We start from the raw sequence: 20,364 nt of genomic DNA, 5'->3' as shown, positions 1-20,364 counted from the left end.
TCTGGTGATTTTGACAAACTGTAGTGTTACTGTCTGCATATGAACCTAGTGATTCTGGTACTCGAGCAATGGTTATTTCACAGATTCACAAGCTTGAATCATTCATACATCGCTGTCTTGCTTGGGAATCCCAAGCATGTAATGCTTTTGGCCTTCAGACATGTTGATACAGTTTACCGCTATCTGAATAAAGCTTGGAGTTCCAAAGAATAGACTTTATTTCACACCACATAACCCGGTTGAAGGCTCACTGGTTTTGGCTAATGTAATTACCTCTCTCCCCCTTAGAGGGTAATGTTGGTCAGATATCCAAATCATATCTGAGGGAGTCCATCGAGAGCGTTGCCCTTGTTCAGGTAAATGTTTTTTTTCCATAATCACCTGTTGCCCACCCCAATTAAATAACTGGTGGAAGCCAGAGACCCTCAAACCATTTTTGCAGCGTGAAACTTTCTGGATTCACTATGCTGTGCATTATTCCGCCATCTAGTCCTTCTTCCGCTGCAGGATTCTCGCCATTTCGGCTTGGAGCCTCCTTTTCTTCCTTTCCATCTTGGCAGCCTGTTCGGTGTCTGACGACTACCAAGAAGCGAAGCGCTCAAACCAAAGCAGTTGTTGACCCTTCTTTTCTCTGCATCTAGGAGTCTTTTTCGGGGGCTTCCTTCGACCTTGATTTTTCGTGGGTCTTTTTCTCCCTGTGAGTCCTTTTCGAAGGATCCACTGGGCTCTTTGTCTTTGGATGCAGTTGCTTTCATCGAGTTTCAACAGCACTGTTCCTTTCGAGGAGTTTGTCTCACTCTTTAGAGTGCCGGTCGAGTCAAAGGTGGGAAGCGTGTCGACGTCACAAAGGACACCAAATGGTGGGATGTCGACGGCCACCCGGAGGGGGATAACATTCCAGACACAACCACTAGATTTATTTTATTTATTTATTTGACATTTATGACGGAATAATGCATAGCATAGTGAATCCAGAAAGTCTGCAAGCTGCTAAACTACACCAACGGGTATACTATACGTTTCTCTCGAGTATACAAAAATAAATGTATATTCTATAGATTTGGTTGCAGCTGCCCTGTTTGCCCCTCAGCAGCAGAAACAGTGAGTCTTCGCCTGCTGCCACGTGACACCTAAAAGTACCTCTGCACCGGCACCTCACATTTGAGTCCAAGGGAGGTGGTGGTGTCAACAGGGTCCCAAGACCCACAGGAGCTAAGCCCACCCACTGCCTTTGTGTGAGCAATACATGCTTAGCCCCACCCTCTGGTATGCCTACCTGCTTTCCCACACTACTACAAAAAAGAGCATTTGTGCGTCTAATTCTTTTGCGGCTTGCCTGGTTTCTTTACATAGTGCTCCTCCTTTTTGTTCCCCTATATAAAGAGCCAGCTTCCTACATATGTGAACTCGGCAAATCTACTTTCCTCTGGAATTTGATGTTTAAATTTGAGTGACTAAACACCTGCGTAAGATCTACTGATCAATCAAAGTTTTATTTGATTAAGAAAATCGATCATTAAAACACCATTTCATTGCTGCAACAATGTAGAAAACAGTAAAAATATACATTTATTCATACATGCATTTACGGCAGCGAAGGGTGCCAAGGAAAAAAATCCTTCATTAAGAGTTTGAAGGTAGAGAAGCTGTCTTACAACCTACAACTGTAAGATGGGCAATAAAAACCTTGCAAGTTTCCGACAAAAATTTCCAAAAAAGATTATGTCTCAAAGCAAATGTTTTTGGACTTTATCATGCAAACAAGGCAGGTGGGTAACATTCCAACAGGAGTCATACAAAAACATAGTGCACACAGACTGATCTAAATCTTAAGAGATCTCCGTCATGGACTTGAAATATACAATAAGTGTAGTTCAATTCCTATAGTTGTCTGTATGAGCAGGAACTGTTTGTTTCCTTTGGTTTCCCTGAGATCTTGGTGTTAACACTTGCCATCCATGAAAGTGCTCTTACGCCAGGATTTATGCAGCTTCGTTAGGCTAGATCACTTTGCTCACCCTACTCGCATATCTAGTTGGGAGAAGGATTTTGTTTTTTCTTCACACAAACCATGGTTTGTTCAACCCATGCTCACATTAAAAGAAATCCTTAATCACCTGTTAATTTAACCAGGCACAAGGATTACTCCAGTCAGATATCCAGAGCGTTCAAGGTGCAAGCTTAATGTGGTCTTAACCCAGAGGTCTTCAAACTTAAGTCGGCCGAGCACACACCCCTCCCCATCTAAACCTTTTTACATGTCGAGCCCCCCCATCCCCCCACTGCCACACTACAAAGGAATACATACTATTTTATTTATAACCCTATTTAGTGTCAAGACAAGGCCTTTGCATGCTCAGCACATGGCTGGCATATTTATTTTGGTAACCCTACTTTATGTTCCGTTTCATTAAATGCATTCTCACATTAAGACAGTAAAAAGTAAAATGTAGGAATAGGCAGAGTGGGGGTACTGAAACCAGAAAACAAACAGCCTCTTTAATCAGTTTACAAAGGTATGTAAATATGCACTTGGGGGCAGATTTACAAGCCTTTTGCGTCACTTTTTCCATGTTAAAAGTGACATAAGGGGCTTGTAAATAAGCCCCATGGTTTTTAACAGGTGCACACTGCCCATGGACTCAAAAGGCTTCAGCATGCCCCGACACCCATCGTGTGTGTCAGCCCGGGCTGAGACAGCTTCTCCGGCACACAGACAGTTTTGGAGCTGCCAGCCCCACCCGAGTACTTCACAGGTCTTTAAAAGACCATTTACGCGTTAATGAGGCTTTGTTGTTTTCCACCCTTTACTTGGAGCCCCTGCATCTCCATGACCATTAGCCTCCCGCGCCCGCCCTTCCCCCCCTGAAATTGTCGTGCCTCTAACGACCTGTGACTCTTGACAAACTCAGCTGAGCCCCCAGCAGCTGGAGCTGCAGCAGTCCAGGCTGAGATGCTCGTCTTGCGCCTGGAAGGGGCGCGCCCCACATTTGAAGACCTATGTCTTAAAGCCTCATGGCATGTAAAATTGGAACAATTAGGGAGCTGAGAGGAAAGCCTCCTGCAAAATCTGTTTCTTCTATCCGGATACTATGAACGTTGGCAGAGTCCCAAATCCCAGCCCCGTAAATTGCTATTGGGACTCTAATGTAATTTTATAAATGGTTAAAAATAAATAGCCACCGGTTTCCCAGCTACCAGAGGGGACAGGGTAAACAGGGGCACCAATGGACTGGATGAATTTCCTTTGTCTGCCAAATATTTTGGGAGTACTAGTGACAAGAGGTTAAAAATATAATTCCCAAATAAGGGAAGCTGGCCGTTGAAGATTAAAAAAAATAATTGAGCCAACCTACATGGATTTCATTCTGGACCTTCATAAATACGGAAACCCCTTGTAAAAGATAAGACTGGCTCATGGGCATGCGCTCCATCAATACCTCATCAACATATAATAAAGCTGGTAGTTGAAGGTTATCCATCACTGGGACATCTTGACCACACAAAGTGGTGTATTGCACAAGTCATTTGTATAAAGTGTAAGTAAGATGGGGGTGAAAATACGCAATTGACTGACTGATTCTTCTTTCTAAATAAAATAGCTCCGTGCTCTTTCCTGTTCGGCCAATCTGACCCTAACGTGTAAATATTGGTGGAAGAAGTTGACCAGGTATGAGTCTTTACCTTTCTTCAGGAGAATTAACCAAAGCGTAGATTGGTTTACTCGGTCAAAGGCGGAAGACCGCTCTATGTAGGCCGGGTACAGTGGGCAGTGTTTAGCCACAGCATATTGACCAATTATCAGTTAGAGGTTTAGACCCTTTCACTGCACCAAGGTGGTCCGCTCCCTGAACCCTTGTTGACAATTCAGTATGCCCATGTTAGCCCAGTTTCTGTTCTTATTAAAGGCCACTCGCTCTAAGATTTTGATGGTAGAGTCCATAATGAAGATTGATTGGTAACGTTGTGGGTCAGATTGATCATCCTTAATGATGGATACCATTTTGGAAGAGGCCCAGGATAAGTTAGTGGGCACTGGACACCCTGCTAAAATGTTAGTTAAAGCCGCCCAGAAATCCAGATTACACTATAAACTGTTGTCTGTGACCCCATCTGGGGCTTTGTTACGGGGGCTGCCCCTTACACCAATGACCTTTGTCTAAAGCAAACTGGCTACCTTCTGAGGTTCTGAATTGTCATCATTTGCTACCCAGACTATGTACAACCGAAAAGTGTTTAACCCATACATCAGCAGTGATATGTTGTAGGAAGCTGGCTCTTTGTGATTTATTAATATGTCAATAAGTTGATATACAGTGCAAAGATTCCACAAGATCCCTTATGAGTGGGCAGGGGCTTGCTATTCAATCCCAGGGTGCTCGATTAGGGTGGTGTATGGTCGAGCAGTCTTGGGCTTAACACAGAGGAGTGCAAGACATTTGCAAATGCATTCGGACTATTAATGACAACACAACTCAAGGAAATGCACACAAATTTATAAAAATAGCAAGTATCTTTTATTTATATATGTAAATTATTTTCTTTTAAAAGTGGACTCCATGCAGTTTTCTGAGTTCTGCAATGTTTTCCTATGGAAAGAAGAACAAGTTCTTTAAACCAGTAGAGCACATAAACTTACAGGACCAATCTCCAGGAGTTGAGGTGAGTAGTGGGTGTAGTCCACCACCAGCAGCACGAGGGCAGCTGGGTGTCTGATGCAAATCCGCATCGAGAGACCAATCTGTTTCAATGGTGATCGGTCACTGTAAAAAGAGGCTTCAGGCTCTGGCTAGGAAGCTAGTAGGGCTGAACCAGCAAGTGGGCTCAGGCCTTGGGATGGAGGGACCCTCTTCTCCCAGGTTCAGAGACTATCTGTGCAACGGTGTCCTTGGCAGTCGTGGTTAAGGGTGCATGTGTGGAGAGGCTGCAGGTGACGTTGGGGAGTCATGGAGGGGTGAAACCAAGATGGACTAGTTCCAAAGGGCTGGGGAACCTTGTTGGCCCACTTTAACTCATGTCGGCGGCCACTGGTGGCTTCGGGTGTTGGGGTTTGGGTGTTCCGGAGGCCTATTGAGATGGCTACTTCTGATAAATCGTGTCAACCGCACAGTCGCCCACCTTAGAAGTGGCACACCTACCCGATTAGCTCATTTCCCTGCCTGTCCAGGTTCTAAGGGAACTCTGGGAGGTTGGGCGGGGGGGCTTCCTCTCCTGTGAGGGACTCCAGATCCACATTCGAAAGGCGGCATTTCTTTGATGCTCGGGGGCCAAAGGAGGCTAATCATCAGGTCATCCTGTGGGAGAGGGTGTTGCACCCTTTGCTTGGGCAAGCTTTTGTTCTGGGCCTCCTGGCAACAAAGGCTCTCACCCTAGGAGGTCAGAACAGTGTCTCGGGTGGCAGACCAGCAGAAACCAGTCGGCAAGCACACCAGAGTCTGGTAGGTTTTCAGGGGGCCTCTATAAGGTGCCCTCTGAGTGCTTGTATTATGATACCAAACACCCCCATTTTTCACTGACATCATGTAGCTAAATATGACAACCTTGATTTCCCCCCCGTCCCCGATGCATGTAGGAACTTGCCAGTGACCGCAAATCGCTCCTTTGCCAACACCCAGAAACTGATCCTTTCCTTGTGCTGAGATCTTGATCAGGCTGCCATTGTTTGTGTGTTGTAGATGGCTATGTCGCCATATGTACAGAAAGCCAGCATGTTAAAATAGTGTATGTGTAAACCTTTTACATGATGTCATGGTAGAATGATGGTGCTCTTGCAAGTTGATTCTGTAAGCAAGTACCTAATCCGTCAGTGATGCAAATGTGTCAGGAATCTCGTAAAAGTGAAGACTTGTGTATATGTAAAATGGCACCGTTTCCCTCCAGGCCTAATGAACAATTGATAGGACTGACCTGCACTGGGGCATATCTGCTCATGCAGGTATGCCCTTGCATGTAATATTCAGCACCCTGCCTTAGGGCTGTCAGGCCTGTTGTAGGGGTGACTTAAAAATATATGCAGTGCTGGGGGCATTGCACACAGGGATGTGACATGTTTTCACCAAAAGACAAAGCCTGCTCTGGCAGTCTTGCAAGTGCTTGGTAAGGGGTCCCTTGGGGTGGCACAATTTGTGCTGCAACCCTTAGGGGACCATCTTTAGTACCTCCTTCCCTAGCTACCAGGGTACCATATACTAGATTGCTAAAGAGTTTGCCAATTGGTGGTGGGGGGCAATTATACAGTGATAAGAACGCACTCGGGCACTGGGGACCTGGTTAGCAGGACCCCGGTGCACTTTAAGCCAATCACATCCGTTACCTGACAAAAAGTGGGGGTGACCATGTCAAAAAGGGGCACTTTCCTACATGTGTGCTTAGGAGTGCCGTGTTTGTTACTATTTCTTAAATTTGTGGCTATTGCTCAAAGTCTTGCTATCGTTCTGTCGGTTGGTTTCCATGATGAGCTCTAGAGTCTTTCCCTATTGCTTTCTTCCTGTTTGTTAAAGTGTTCGTAGTGTGCTGTACAGCTCCTAATGAGTGATGTTTGTTGGTACAGTGCCCAGAGCAAGTCTTAACTTTCCATTTGCCTGAGGACGGTTTGAATCAAACCATTTAAGGTTCCTGGGAGTTGGGTCTGATAGCTGGTTTCAAAAGCAGATTTCTCAGTTGCCTACAAAGAACTGTGAAGGACTCTATTATAACACCACTATTGCCTTCAACAGTGAGGCAGGTGAGAAAACTGGAGGTTCTTTAATTAGCCTTCCCAGAAAGTGAGAAACTGCATTTTCCATAGAAGACGGAGGCTATCTTTAGGACGCGAACAGATAATAGGTCCTGGAATTGAAATGTGAACAGCAATGGGAAGCTCCAAGTACAGGGTGAGACTATTATGGTTGCCTATGCTCAGACTCAACGTTTTACAATAATTTACAAAAGTAAGTAGTGGTCTAGAGATTAATATTTCATCTATAAAAGATGCTCACCCACCACTAAAGAATTGATACGGATTGACCTTCAGACTGTAGGTCATGAGTTCAAATGACCTCTCTGACTAGTCTTCCAAGCTCAACTTATGTTAGAAAATGTTCGAGGCATGTGGGCTGCTGAATTTATATCTATGCATAGATCGCCGCCTAGTGTTGGGTCCGGATGATTGCACATTGTTGTCCTGGAAGTATCCTCCCCTGGACTACAGTGCGCATGGGCATCCCCTCCATGCTCAGATTGTTTTTTTCCTCCATTGGGTTCGGATGTACTTCTTAACTCGCGTTCGAAATATATTAGTTACTCTTTTTCGAGGCCAAAAGGCCTTAGGGGCGTCGGTATTGTCTTTCGTTCGGTGCCTTTTACCTTTCCAGTTCTTTGAACTAGACTTCGGAAGACTTTTTTGCCTTTCGACACCAAAGGCCCCTCGACGATGGAACGGAGTCCGTTCAAGCGTTGCCCCGTCTGCAACTCGAAATATCCCCGCATCTACGTGCACCCGGTGTGCAACAAATGTCTCTCACCGGACCACGACAAGGCCAGCTGCATGGCCTGTTCGAAATTCAGGTCGAAGAAAACTCTCCGTCTTGACAGTCGGCGCGAGAATCGGCACCAGACCCGGAAAACATCTTCGGTGGTGACGACGAACATGTACAACAAGAGGATCCAGAGCACTCGGATCCCGCGTCGGAGCAAAACTCCACCTACGACGAGGAAGAACTCTACGTCCATGATGACATCGTCGAGGTAGGAGACGACGTACAACCTATCTGAGCCGACGACTCAAGCGAGGAGCTAGGCCCAACCGCAGTAGCGGGGCCCCATAAAGACTCTTCCACGGCTCAGGTCGAGGCATCGCCGGAAGGCCTTAGCCAAGATCTTCAACACCGTTCTCTAGTCCCGCTTCAAGGCCCGACTAAGAACATTTCCAAAGAGCGATCGGCCACTCTCAGTGGAGAAATCGAAACCGAAAGACACGAAATCGAAACCGACACTGGTTAAAACAACCATCGGCTCAACGACTTCAGAAACTTCCGAATCGAAACGTGTGCTCGACCCCTCGGTCGAACCGAAGATCAGATCGACTACGCCTGTGTCTACAATAAAACACACCACGCTCCCGTCGACATCTACTTCCGTCTCCAAAGATGGCGACTCTTCCGAAGGACTCTAGGCCCAGAAGACCATGGATCCGAAGTTAAAGAAGCCACTGTTGATCAAGGCCTTCGACCCGAAGCCGAAAGTCTGATCGAAAGACCCTACCGCGTCTAAGCACAAGGGCTGCTGCGCAACAACGGCTCGAATCGACGCACAGCCTAAAAGGCACTGAACTGTCGAAGTCTGTTGAATCGAAGACAACGCCTCCATCTAAGAAAGTCAGTCCGTCGCCGATGCTTACGGCGCCAATAAGTTTCGGACTACCCAGACAGCACAGCCTAAACCTGTTCAACATGCACAGGCTACCGACTCTTCCAAGTCTGCGTCGGTTGCCGCAACCACTCAGCCTCGGACGGAAGACGTTGTATTCCAGCCACCGTCCCGCGACAACCAGTCGAAGCTCTACATCGACTCCTAATCAGGTCGACTCACCGTTTCCAAGCGTAAAATCAGGCCTTAAGTGCCTTTGGAACATTCTAGGATACCACTAAAGAAAAAGACTCTACCACCTCTCCTATTCTTTTTGAGCCCATGCAATCATATGGTCAAGACTATACCTACTCTCCCACACATGTCACTGAGGATGTGGAGGAAGGGGACAATGAGGACCAGTTTAACTATCCCATTGATACTGATCAAGATGAGTCCCAGCCGTGGGCTGACACTGTGGACCCTGCTGAACCACACACCACCCCTGATACTCTTTCATATGCTATCAAGCCTTTGCCTACTAAAGATACTGCTGCGTTCAACGCACTGATTGAGAGGGCGGCACATAACCATGACGTAGATATGCACGCTGACACCGTGGAAGAAGACTTTCTTTGATACATTCTCCACATCAGAAAGGTCCATCAAAACTCTGCCTATGCTCAAAGGTGTGCTCAAACATGCAAGTGACATTTTTAAAGAGCCCACTAAAGCAAGGGTGGTGAACCCAAGAATTGAGAGGAAGTACCGGCCTGCGCCCGTGGATCCTACCTACATCAAGGGCCAACTCCCACTGGACTCCTTAGTGGTGGCTAATGCTCGCAAAAGAGCGAACTCTCAGACAACTGGTGATGCTCCTCCTCCGGACAAAGAATCCAAGATCTTGGAGGCCGCTGGAAAACGTGTGGCAGCTCAAGCTGCTAATATTTGGAGAATCTCCAATACCCAAGCCCTGTTAGCAAGATATGACAGGGCACACTATGACACGTTAGAGCAGTTACTACAACACCTGCCAGATACTTATAAGGAGGGAGCAGAAATGCTTATACAAGAAGGGAAGTTAATCTCCAATGCGTCCATTAAGTGCGCGTTGGATGCAGCCGACACAGCAGCTAGGCCATAAACACTAGCGTTATGCTCAGCAGGCATGCCTGGCTCCGCATCTCTGGATTTAAGTCGGAGATCCAAACTACCCTGCTCAATCAGCCAGTAAACCCTGACTTCCTGTTTGGTCCGGAGGTAGACACCACTCTTGAAAAGATTAGGAAGGACACTGAAACTGCGAAATCCATGGGAGCTCTGCAGTCTCAGCAGTTATGGGGCGGTTCCTTTCGTCGCTCCGGTAACAGGGGAGCCTCAAGAGACAAGTGTCGCAACAAGCCCAATACACCAAGGGGGGCACACAAACCACCTATAACAAGAACAATAGGGGTGGATACCGTGGGAACAGCAGCAAGAGCAGAGGACGTGGAAATAATACCAGATCCTCCGCCACAAAAAAGCAACTTATACAACACGGTTATTGTCTAGAACTAACCTCCACTCCACCCAACATACCCCCAAGGCACCGTCCTATGTCCGCTGAGCACATGCACTTATTGCAGCAGGAAGTCATATCCATGCTGCAAAAAGGCGCCATAGAACTCGTGCCTTTAGAACAACAGGGTACAGGGGTGTACTCACTGTACTTCTTAATCCCAAAGAAAGACTGGTCTCTCCGGCCCATTCTAGACCTCAGACCTCTAAACCAATACATCCTGTCCGAGCACTTTCACATGCTCACGTTACAGCAAGTTCTGCCGTTGCTCAGTCAAGGAGATTTCCTAGCAACATTAGATCTAAAGGATGCCTATTTCCACATTCCCATTCACCCCAGTCACAGGAAATATGTCAGGTTCACCATCAACAACCAGCATTACCAGTTCAAAGTCCTGCCTTTTGTGGTCACTACAGCCCCCAGAGTGTTTACAAAGTGCTTAGCGACAGTAGCCGCGCATCTTCGGAGGCAACACATTCATGTCTATCCGTATCTGGACGACTGGCTTGTACAGGCAAAGTCAGCCCAGCAGTGTGCCGGCCACATGTCCCGCACAATTCACCTCCTGCGCAGCCTGGGATTTTCGCTCAATTACCAGAAGTCCCATCTTCACCCCGCACATGTACAGCAGTACCTAGGCGCGGAAATAAACACGCTCTCTGCCACAGCGCAACCAAACTCAGCGAGAGTCAACAGCATGCGAGTGCTAATTCAAAAATTCAGGCCACAACACACTCCCAGCGCAGGTGTTCATGCAACTAATAGGCATGATGGCCTCCTGCATCTTTTTAGCCTCCCACGCGAGGCTACACAAGCGTCCGCTTCAGGAATGCTTGGCACGCCAGTGGAACCAGGCTCAGGGACAGCTAAAAGACCTAGTGTTGGTGACCGGTCGTGCATACAACTCTCTGCATTGGTGGAACACACAAAACCTTTGCAGGGGAAGACCGTTCCAAGAGCCTGTACCACAGATAGTACTGACGACGGACGCATCTCTCCAGGGCTGGGGAGCGCATGTCCTCCACTATACAGTGCAGGGACTATGGACACCGCAACAGCAGAAGATGCACATCAACCTACTGGAACTGATGGCAATCTTCATGGCGATGAAGGCATTCAAGTTGCAGCTCTGCAACAAAGTCGTGCTGATCCGGACGGACAACATGACTGCAATGTATTACATCCAGAAGCAGGGAGGGGGACACACTCTCCACAATTGTCACACCTAGCACAGTGCATGTGGAAGTGGGCCATTCAAAGGAACATGTTCCTCATGGCGGAACACCTCCCAGGCAAGGACAACCAGATGGCGGACCTGCTCAGCAGACACAGCCATCAGATGCACGAGTGGGAAATACATCCCTCAGTGCTCCAACCATATTTCCAGCAGTGGGGTCATCCAGAGATAGACCTCTTCGCCACACACTAAAACGCAAAATGCTGCACCTTCGCCGCCAGGTTCCCACACCCGTAGTCTGAGGGCAATGCGATATGGATGAACTGGTCGAACAAATTTGCGTACGCCTTTCCTCCAGCACCACTCATACCGCTGGTGGCACGCAAACTGAGGCAACACTCCATGACGCTCATCCTGGTTGCTCCAACGTGGGCAAGGCAGGCATGGTACACCACGTTCCTGGGACTTTCCGTGGTTCCCCACCAGCACCTAAGACTCACACCCAGTCTCCTCACTCAGAGCCATGGAGACATTCAGCACCCAGATCCGCAGCAGTTGAGCCTTGCAATATGGCTCATGAGGTCATAGTTTGGCTACCTGAACCTGCCTCCTGACTGTATGGACATCATAAAGGAGGCTAGGCGACCCACCACCAGGGCCTGCTATGCGGCAAAATGGAAGCGTTTTGTTATCTATTGCTCCAATAATAACGTAAATCCACTTGATGCTTCCACGCAAAACATCGTTATTTGCTGCACCTATACAGGTGTAATCTAGCGTATAGTTCCATCAGGATACATTTAGCTGCAATGGCGGCTTATCTTCAAAATAGCCAGCACCTATCCCTTTTCAGAGTACCAGCCATTAAAGCTTTTATGGAGGGACTGAAAAGGGTCATTCCTTCAAAACACCCGCCTTCGCCGGTCTGGAACCTCAACATATTTCTAACATGGAAAGTGGCTTTTCTGGTCGCAATTCCGTCGCTACGACGAGTTAGCGAGCTGCAAGCCCTCACTATTCAGGAGCCTTTCATTCAGATTCATGCTAATAGGGTTGTGCTACGCACCAACCCCAAGTTTATGCCCAAGGTAGTGTCACAGTTCCACATTAACCAAACTATCGAACTACCTGTATTCTACCCAAATCCTGATTCAGTGGCAGACGGAGCACTACACACACTTGATGTTAAAAGGGCTCTCCTGTATTACATAGACAGAACTAAAGACTTCAGGAAAACTAAACAACTGTTTGTTGCCTTCTCTCCACAGCACAAAGGCAACCCATTTCTAAATCCGATATAGCCAGATGGATTGTTAAGTGCATCCAGATCTGTTATCAAAAGGCTAAACGCACGTTAACAGTTCCCCCCCCCCCATGAGCGCATTCCACACGCAAATTAGGGGCATACATGGATTTCCTAGGTAACATTCCTCTAGAGGACATGTGTAGAGCAGCTACATGGACCGCCATACACACATTCACCAAACACTACTGCGTGGATGTACACTCAAAACAGCAAGCTGCTGTAGGTCAGGCTGTTCTCAGAACTCTCAGACTGCTGCAGCTGGCACGGGCAACCGCCAATAAGCAGGGTACTACTGTTTATTCTATGCATGGATCTAAATTCAGCAGCCCACATGGCTCGAACGGAATATGCTACTTACCAGTATGCATCTGTTCTTGGCATGTAGGGCTGCTGATATTTATATCGCCCGCACTCCTCCGGTGCCTGTCGCAGCTGTAGCATTCACACTTATTCTAACGCATGGTCATCACTTACTATATCACACTCCATCTCTGCCACAATGGCGAAAAACAATCTGAGCATGGAGGGGATGCCCATGCGCACTGTAGTCCAGGGGAGGAGCCACCTATCTCGTGATACTTCGAAGACTCTTCCAGGACAACAATATGCAATCATCCGGACCTAACACTAGGCGGCGATCTATGCATAGATATAAATATCAGCAGCCCTACATGCCAAGAACAGATGCATACTGGTAAGTAGCATATTCCTATTGCAGGTTATGTTTTAAGCCCTCGGCAAGTGTCCATCAAAGGTTAAACCGTTAAAATCTCTCACAGGCTTAAGTAGACACGTGACCTTTCCGCTTCTCGGGTGCTTTTAGTCTACCACCTCGAATAACATTTTATAATTGGCGATATTTGAGAAGGAAAAATTCTTTTTAAAGTTCAGTAAAACTTGCTACTGTTTTTGCAATTGTAATGCACGGCTGGCTATGGGGAGCGGGGAGACATCACAATTCACTAATGGTGAATTAACCTAGAGTGAGAGACCACAGAAATAAGATGAGGGGCTAGGGGCGAGACAGACTGGGAGGAAAAACTGCCCAAAGTCCAGCTTGGTAGGTGATGGTCAGGGGATAAACCAAGGTCTATCTCCTCAATAGCTGAACAGAGCAGATCCATCGGGCGTCGGACATAGTGCTCTGACTCTGCTGTCAGGATGGAGGTCAGGAGTATACTCAGATTGTCATTGTGCGTTGTTTAGGTGGTGGTCGCTTCCACCCCTCGTTCTCTTCGGCTCCATCGCTGCCTCTTTGCTCTCTTTACTCTGCCCCAGGGTCCCAACAGGCGCCCCGTCCCAGGCACATTCTCTACCTAGTGACTGTAGAAGCGAAGAATTGCATGACCTTGTCATTTGTGGCTCTTTTGGGTGGCATAAGGTGAGCACCGTCCAGTCAGCCACCGGCCGCCCTTCATTCGTCATGTATCGAAGGCGCTTTCTCCAAAGGGGTGTGGGGCCCTCTGTTGGTGTCACTATGTTTCCTGGGCCCCCCCACGACTCAGGACTCCTCCTCCTAGATGTTCGCTAAGTGTTAAGCGTCTCCCAGCCTCTTTGACCGCACAGGGCAGATAGCTTAATGGTGTGGGCTAGGAGCTCCTTTTTTTAAAATGTAACTTTTTATTGCATTTTAACGCAAACCAGACCAGTACATACAAAGTCAGGCCACTGTGAAATGTCCCCTCCAATGCATACAGTATCTTAATTTTTTTTTTTTTTTTTATTTTTTTTTTTTTTTATAAATTAACACAAGGGAACCCTAATGCCATTCAACCCTTGGTGGGAATAGGGATCCACGTAGATAAATATACTCATACATTTCCCCAGCAACCACAATAAACCAGGATACACATACAATATAAACAGATGGCGACATGCAGCTGGGACTGGGGCGAACAAGAACGCCACACCTAAGGGGGTGAGGCCAGCACTTCAGCCGTCAACTGGGCCATCAGTGTTTGTTGTTCTCTGTGTAGCTCCACCGTCGGAAATGTAGAGGCCCCCTCTGTACTTGTTCCACCTCCCCAACATCTGATCCTATTTCTTGGGGCAACCTCGTCCCTTGAACACAGACTTTTTGGCAACCATGGCATTGTCCATGTCCTTTTCCCAGTTGACCAGGTGCGGGACCGTCGCACCCCCAGTGTTGTGCAATATTATTTTCGCGATGGTGAAGCCCATGTCTGCTCAATGTGTGTGAGGTCAGACACCCCCCCAGACATTGAGTAAGCATAGTTGGAGAGAACCCCCAGGGATTTGCCTACTCGTTGACTAGCAATTGCCACCCAATAGTCCTGGATATATGGGCAGTCCCATAGGATATGAAAAAAGTACCCTCCTGACTGCAGTGTCGGAGACGGATCTGGGTGTCTACCTATTTAGAACAAAAGTTTGGCGTCAAAATATGTGCGATGGTGGATCTTGAATTGGAGAAGCCGCATGCGCATGGCAATTTCTCTGGGTGAAGCCAGCGCATCTCGTCAACTGTCATCCTCCATCACTCCCAGATCCACCTCTCCCTCCGTTTCATCATCGGGTCCGCGCGTTTGTTGACCAGTTTCTTATAGGTAAGCAAGATGACCTTGCGCTCCATGGGATCCAACAACAGACTGTCTTCCAGAGGGGATGAGTCAAGGAGGGAGCCCTCGTTTGGGAAAGCGGAGGTCACCTCGTGCTTAATCTGCAAATACCTGAAAGTCTTGGAAGGAGCGTATTGGTATTTAGCTTGGAGTTCCTGAAAATATGCTAGCCTCCCCTTAACCCAGATGTGTCTAACTGTGAATTCCGATTAAATCCCATTTTTCAAACCCCGGACAAGTACTGAGATGACCCAAGATATCCGGTTCCCACAGGGGGTTGCTTTCGTCAGGCGCTTGTGCCAACCCAATCATTTGGTAACGTCCTGCCAAATCTCAACTGTGCGCGCCGTGGGGCCTGTTAAGTTAAGTTTGCGGGGGTTGGTCTAGAGTGCTCTGTTATAACTGCCCCGTCCCAGGAGCCAATGATCCATGCAGAAATTAGGCTCGTCATGGAGTTCAAACACCCAACGATTGACTACACTCGGGACGCCTGATCATAATCCGAGATGGAGTAGACCGTTGCCCCGTCATACCAGCCCATGGTAAGCTTGGTCATAGCGACACCGGTGTACGGCCCTCCCACAACAGTCCCTATAGTATCCCGTCTGCTGGGGAACGTAAGAGTGTGGGATCTGAATAGGAGTATTCTGTAGGGCATAAAGAAAACGTGAGTGTGTGCTACCATTTTGAACAGGGACGTGCGACCAAGAAGGGTGAGAGGGAGAGAGCGTGCCAGTGCACCACGTCTTATTTGAAACTTTGGTGGGGCCGGAGTAGATTGTTTGAAAATGAGATCGGGGTTGGGAGTGACAAAGGCCCAGGTAACGAAAACCCTGAGGAGCCACCAGAACATCGAAGCCCCGAGGGCTCGCCGGTGGAGGACCTCACAATGCATAAATCTGGAACTTAGACCAATTTATTTGATAGGAGCGCCTTCTTGATATCTCTCGCCCATGGCCAGTCTGTTAGTTGTTGCGTCTTGGTTTTGCTGGCCTGGTCATTGTGGGGGATGTCCTGAGCGGCGGCCGTCATAGGGTCCGGCATGGATCAACCAGCTCTATCCCACGATCCTGGCGGAAAGTAGGCCACATTCTGACCTAGATGCATAGCCAGCAATGGTCCAGTTTTTAATGTCGCTAAATTCGCAATTACCAGTGATAAGATGTGAGCAGATAATATGTCCCTTGCGGCAAATAACATCAGCCCTTTGAATCAGGGATTGGTCTGGGAATGGTTGTCGGTTGAGATCTGTGACGTATTACAAGGGGGGAAACCAGATTCTGGAGAGCAGTAGCTGTACTTGAGGATGGGATTGCTGCACCTAGGATTGAAAGCATAATTCAAAGTCTGGATATTGGTTGATCGAAAAAATATCTAGTGGGAGTACTAATATCTGTTGGAAAGCCGTGTGAATTGCATATATATATATATATATATAATGTGTGAAGCGTGCATTTAGCACTGCTAAAATTAACAATGATATCTCCGTCAACCTGTTAGTTGGGTCATCCAATCCACGAAATTGCTTTGCAGAAGCAGGATGATCGTCTAGGTTCTTGCTGAACCAGTGTATGACTTTCTTTTCAAGTTTGGTATGGATGCCAGACACCCCCTCTTTTCGGGGCGGAACATTCTCTAAGGAAGTACATTGGGACAGGACTCTGGATGAAGATTTATAGATAAAATACGGACGTACTAACCGGGGTAGCATCGCTGTTGCTAGGTCTTTTGGGAACAGGTGTGGGCAGTTTTAGTTCTCTGGTAAATTGGTAAGAGTTGTCCAGCATTGGGGGTTCTACTTATTTCTCTTGTGAATACACTGGTATAGTGGCCTCAGGAGAGCTGCCAGAATGAGATTTGATTAATCCTGGACAAAAACCTGCTACTGTATAGATGGGTTCTCCAGGCGGACCAGCTTTTCTGTTAAAGACTTGAGTGTTTAATAGTGGGCATATTCTCTCAAGAGTACTGATTATTAATCTAACAGTAGGCAATCATGTAAAAAGTGTTCAGCTAGAAGTGGTGAGACAGAAGTAGTGAATGGATTGAATGTGGTCTCAGACACGGCAGCAATCGAGCTTGATATACACAAAACCGATTAACATACAGGGTCTTCGTATCAATAGGTGAAAAGACAGCAAATGTAAAATAGAAATCACCTGGTCATTCTGCCAGACTACCACTGCCTACTATGGAGCATTGCAACTCTGCTGAAAGCTACATACCCCCCCATTCACATACCTGAAGTGTAGGTGCTTTTTGGACTGTGTATAAATGCATAGAGCACAGAGGGCTTGGAACACTAAGTGTATAGATGTGTTTGAGTGGAAAATAATACACAAATCGGAATTTGTAGTCTGAGGCTGATTGCTCGTTCAAGTTTGAGTGTTTGAATGTGAACTGACTGCACATTCTTACATGCTCTGTCCTGAACCAGCATTTAACCTCTTAATTGATTTTATTAAAACAACCAGCCTTACGTGTTGGCACTCCCAACACGTAAGGAGGACACGACCAGTCTCTCCGTCGCCACTATTACTGATTTACACGAAGACGGCTGTACCCGCCCGTACTCAAATGTTTTCTTAACAGGATGTGTTCCGATTGATTCTTCATCCATACCCGCCCACGCCGGGTTGGAATAATCACCGGCTTTTCGAACCTATCCATTGACATCCCGAAAGCCCTGAAGAGTCAGGGGTTCAGTGCCCGCTTGACGAACACATGTTGGCTGGTTGTTTCTCTTTGATGTCACCCTTCCAGAAAGGAAGGTTCAATACACTTGATTTGAAAGAAATCATTGCTTTTGGGTCTACCTTGTTTCCCTGAAAACGGATTTTCTTTTACTTTTAATGACATTTATACCTACCTATTAGAACGTGTGCACAGGATTTTTTGTTTTTATTGCTTGGTAAGTGTTTATAAGAGAACCTCTTCACATAATAAGCATTTTGAGCAGAATAATAGTTTGCTTATAGGTCCTATGGGTCCGAGGCCATCCTGAATAGATGCCGAGGACCACCAGGGGTCTACAGGTTAAGAAGCCCTGCCCTTACATCATATCCATAACTTAAAGAAAGCAAAGTACCTTCTCATCATTGACATAACATAATTTTTTGTTTTTTATTGTTGCCTTCAATTGATGCCTAAATATTCAGTCTTTCAGAGGATGTTTATCAGAAGGTGTTCTGTGCACCATCCAAAGTGGCATTGAGATTGCAGGAATCAAGGTTTTTCTCAAAGTAAAGTGCCTAGAAATGTAGTCTTTGCAGAGGACAAGTCTCTCGCTATCGAGGAAACACTTATTAAATGGACCAAGGATCAGGACATAACCTTCAGAATTGGAATAGAAAATCAATGTATTTCCTATCTAAATTGTGTTTGCTCAGTCATTGACGAAATCTGACCTAGTCCACCTCTTCATAGTACTAGAGGATGCCATGGGGTTTGGTTGCAGCATTGGCTGTTGTCAGCCATGTCTCACTCGGTGCCTACCCCTTCAACTGTACATACTTGGCCTTGTGACACGTGCATAGCCCGATATTGCAGCACATATTATTCCTGTCACATGAGCAGTTGCTTCATTGACAAATCAAAAAGATGTGGATGATCAGATTTTACTAAGCCCCGCTCCTCCATTGTCGTGTCAGTTTCCTGCTACTGCAGTGCTTCTCAAACTTTTAACAATTACTTTTTTTAGAATGGTTAACTTTTGCGACCCACCTAACTTTAATGGATCTGAGGCTGTAACAAAGCATCGTGTGGCAGCGCACGGTCATTTAGATCGCACGTTTTCCATCGAGATGGCCACTAAGTTTGCAGACCAATTGTTAAGGACATTGACATTGTGAGCGCTGCCGCATGCACAGGCATACAGTTTTACTGGTAAAACTATACTACACACATGTGTGGAAATCTGGTTTAAACGAATATTTCTCATTTGTGCATCACCAAGTAAAGTGTCTTGATTTGAGAAAGCGCTACTCTGCAAAATGCAGGGCATTTGTCCTGTGGTGCAGAGAAACTGTACTGCAACAGGATACCATGGGGGTAAGGTGCCTAACATTTCTCCTAGAAAACAACCTAACCCACGCCTTGTTGAAAGTACTCTTTGCAGCAATAGTGTCCTACTCAAGAGAACCTGTAGGGAGATGTTTCTTCACTGCTCCTTCTAGAAACCTTCTGGTTCGAGGCATGTGGGCTGCTGAATTCATATCTATAGCATAGATCGCCGCCTAGTGTTGGGTCCGGATGGTTGCACATTGTTGTCCTGGAAGAGTCTTCGAAGTATCACGAGATAGGTGGCTCCTCCCCTGGACTACAGTGCACATGGGCATCGACTCCATCCCCAGATTGTTTGTTTTTTTCCGCCGTTGGGTTCGGATGTACTTTCGTTCTCTCAGTTCGGAATAGACAATATTCTCGAGGCCAAAAGGCCTTTTTTTTGTATCTCTATCGTCGGTATTGTTTGCGTTCGGTGCCCGGTTCTGTTCGGACTCGCCTTCCGAGTTCAACATCCAGGGAGTCGCGTGACTCTTTGGAGCTCGAGGCCCAGTCGACGCAGCAAGACCCTCGACGACGCGACATGGAACGGAGCCCTTTCAAGAAGTGTCCCGTGTGCGGATCGAAGTACCCACACATCGACGTCCACCCAGTGTGCAACAAGTGCCTGTCGCCGGACCACGATGAAGCCAACTGTATGGCTTGTTCCCGGTTTCGTTCGAAGAAAACGATTAGGCGCATGGAGGCACGGCAGTCGGCCCCGGCACCAGTGGACATCTTCGACAGCGAAGAAGCAGACGAACACGACGTTCAGCTGCAGATTTCACCTCCAGCGGAAGACGTAGACTACGACTATCAAGTGGATGTCGAAGGCCTACCCGTACAAGAAGTCGTCGACTAGGTAGGAGACGACGATGAGGCCTATGGGGCCATGGAAAATAGCTCAGAGGAAGAGCTATGCCCCGTTCGAACACTTACGAAGGCTCAGGTCGAGGGATCGCCTATCGGCCTTACCCAAGACCTTCTACCAAAATCCACGGCCCCGCCTCCCGGCCCGGCTACGGACACTTCGACGGAGCCGCCATTAAAGAAACCGAAAGTGAAACCTTCGGTGTCCGCACAACCTAACGTGGTTCAGGCGCAATCTTAACCGAAACCTACTGATCCACCCTCGTCCTCCGAGGTGTCGGGACAGCCCAAGCCGAAGAAGACTGTCGACCCGGCAAAGTCAGTGAAATCCGTCCAGCCGAAGCAAACTAAAGGCGTCGAGCTGAAGCCCAAACAGGCCGTCCAGACTCAGTCAAGCAAGGGCGTCGAGCCGAAGTCCTGATCGGGCGTCGAGCCGGAGCCAAGCAAGGGCACGGCACCGAAGGCCGCAAAGGGCGTCGAGCCTAAAACCGGCAAGGACATCGAGCCA

At 47.4% G+C, this 20,364-nt stretch overlaps 1 protein-coding gene across 1 annotated transcript in view; it reads left to right on the top strand.

Moving 5' to 3' along the window:
- LOC144755014 (uncharacterized) overlaps positions 1 to 20,364 on the top strand; it is a 124,796-nt gene that overhangs the window by 26,864 nt on the left and 77,568 nt on the right. The window lies entirely within an intron of this gene.

The sequence above is a fragment of the Lissotriton helveticus genome, chromosome 5_1 (genome assembly GCF_964261635.1).
Source record: "Lissotriton helveticus chromosome 5_1, aLisHel1.1, whole genome shotgun sequence".
Taxonomy (NCBI): domain Eukaryota; kingdom Metazoa; phylum Chordata; class Amphibia; order Caudata; family Salamandridae; genus Lissotriton; species Lissotriton helveticus.
The sequence above is the reverse complement of the archived record's forward strand: the minus strand, read 5'-3'. Positions and strand labels throughout refer to the sequence as shown.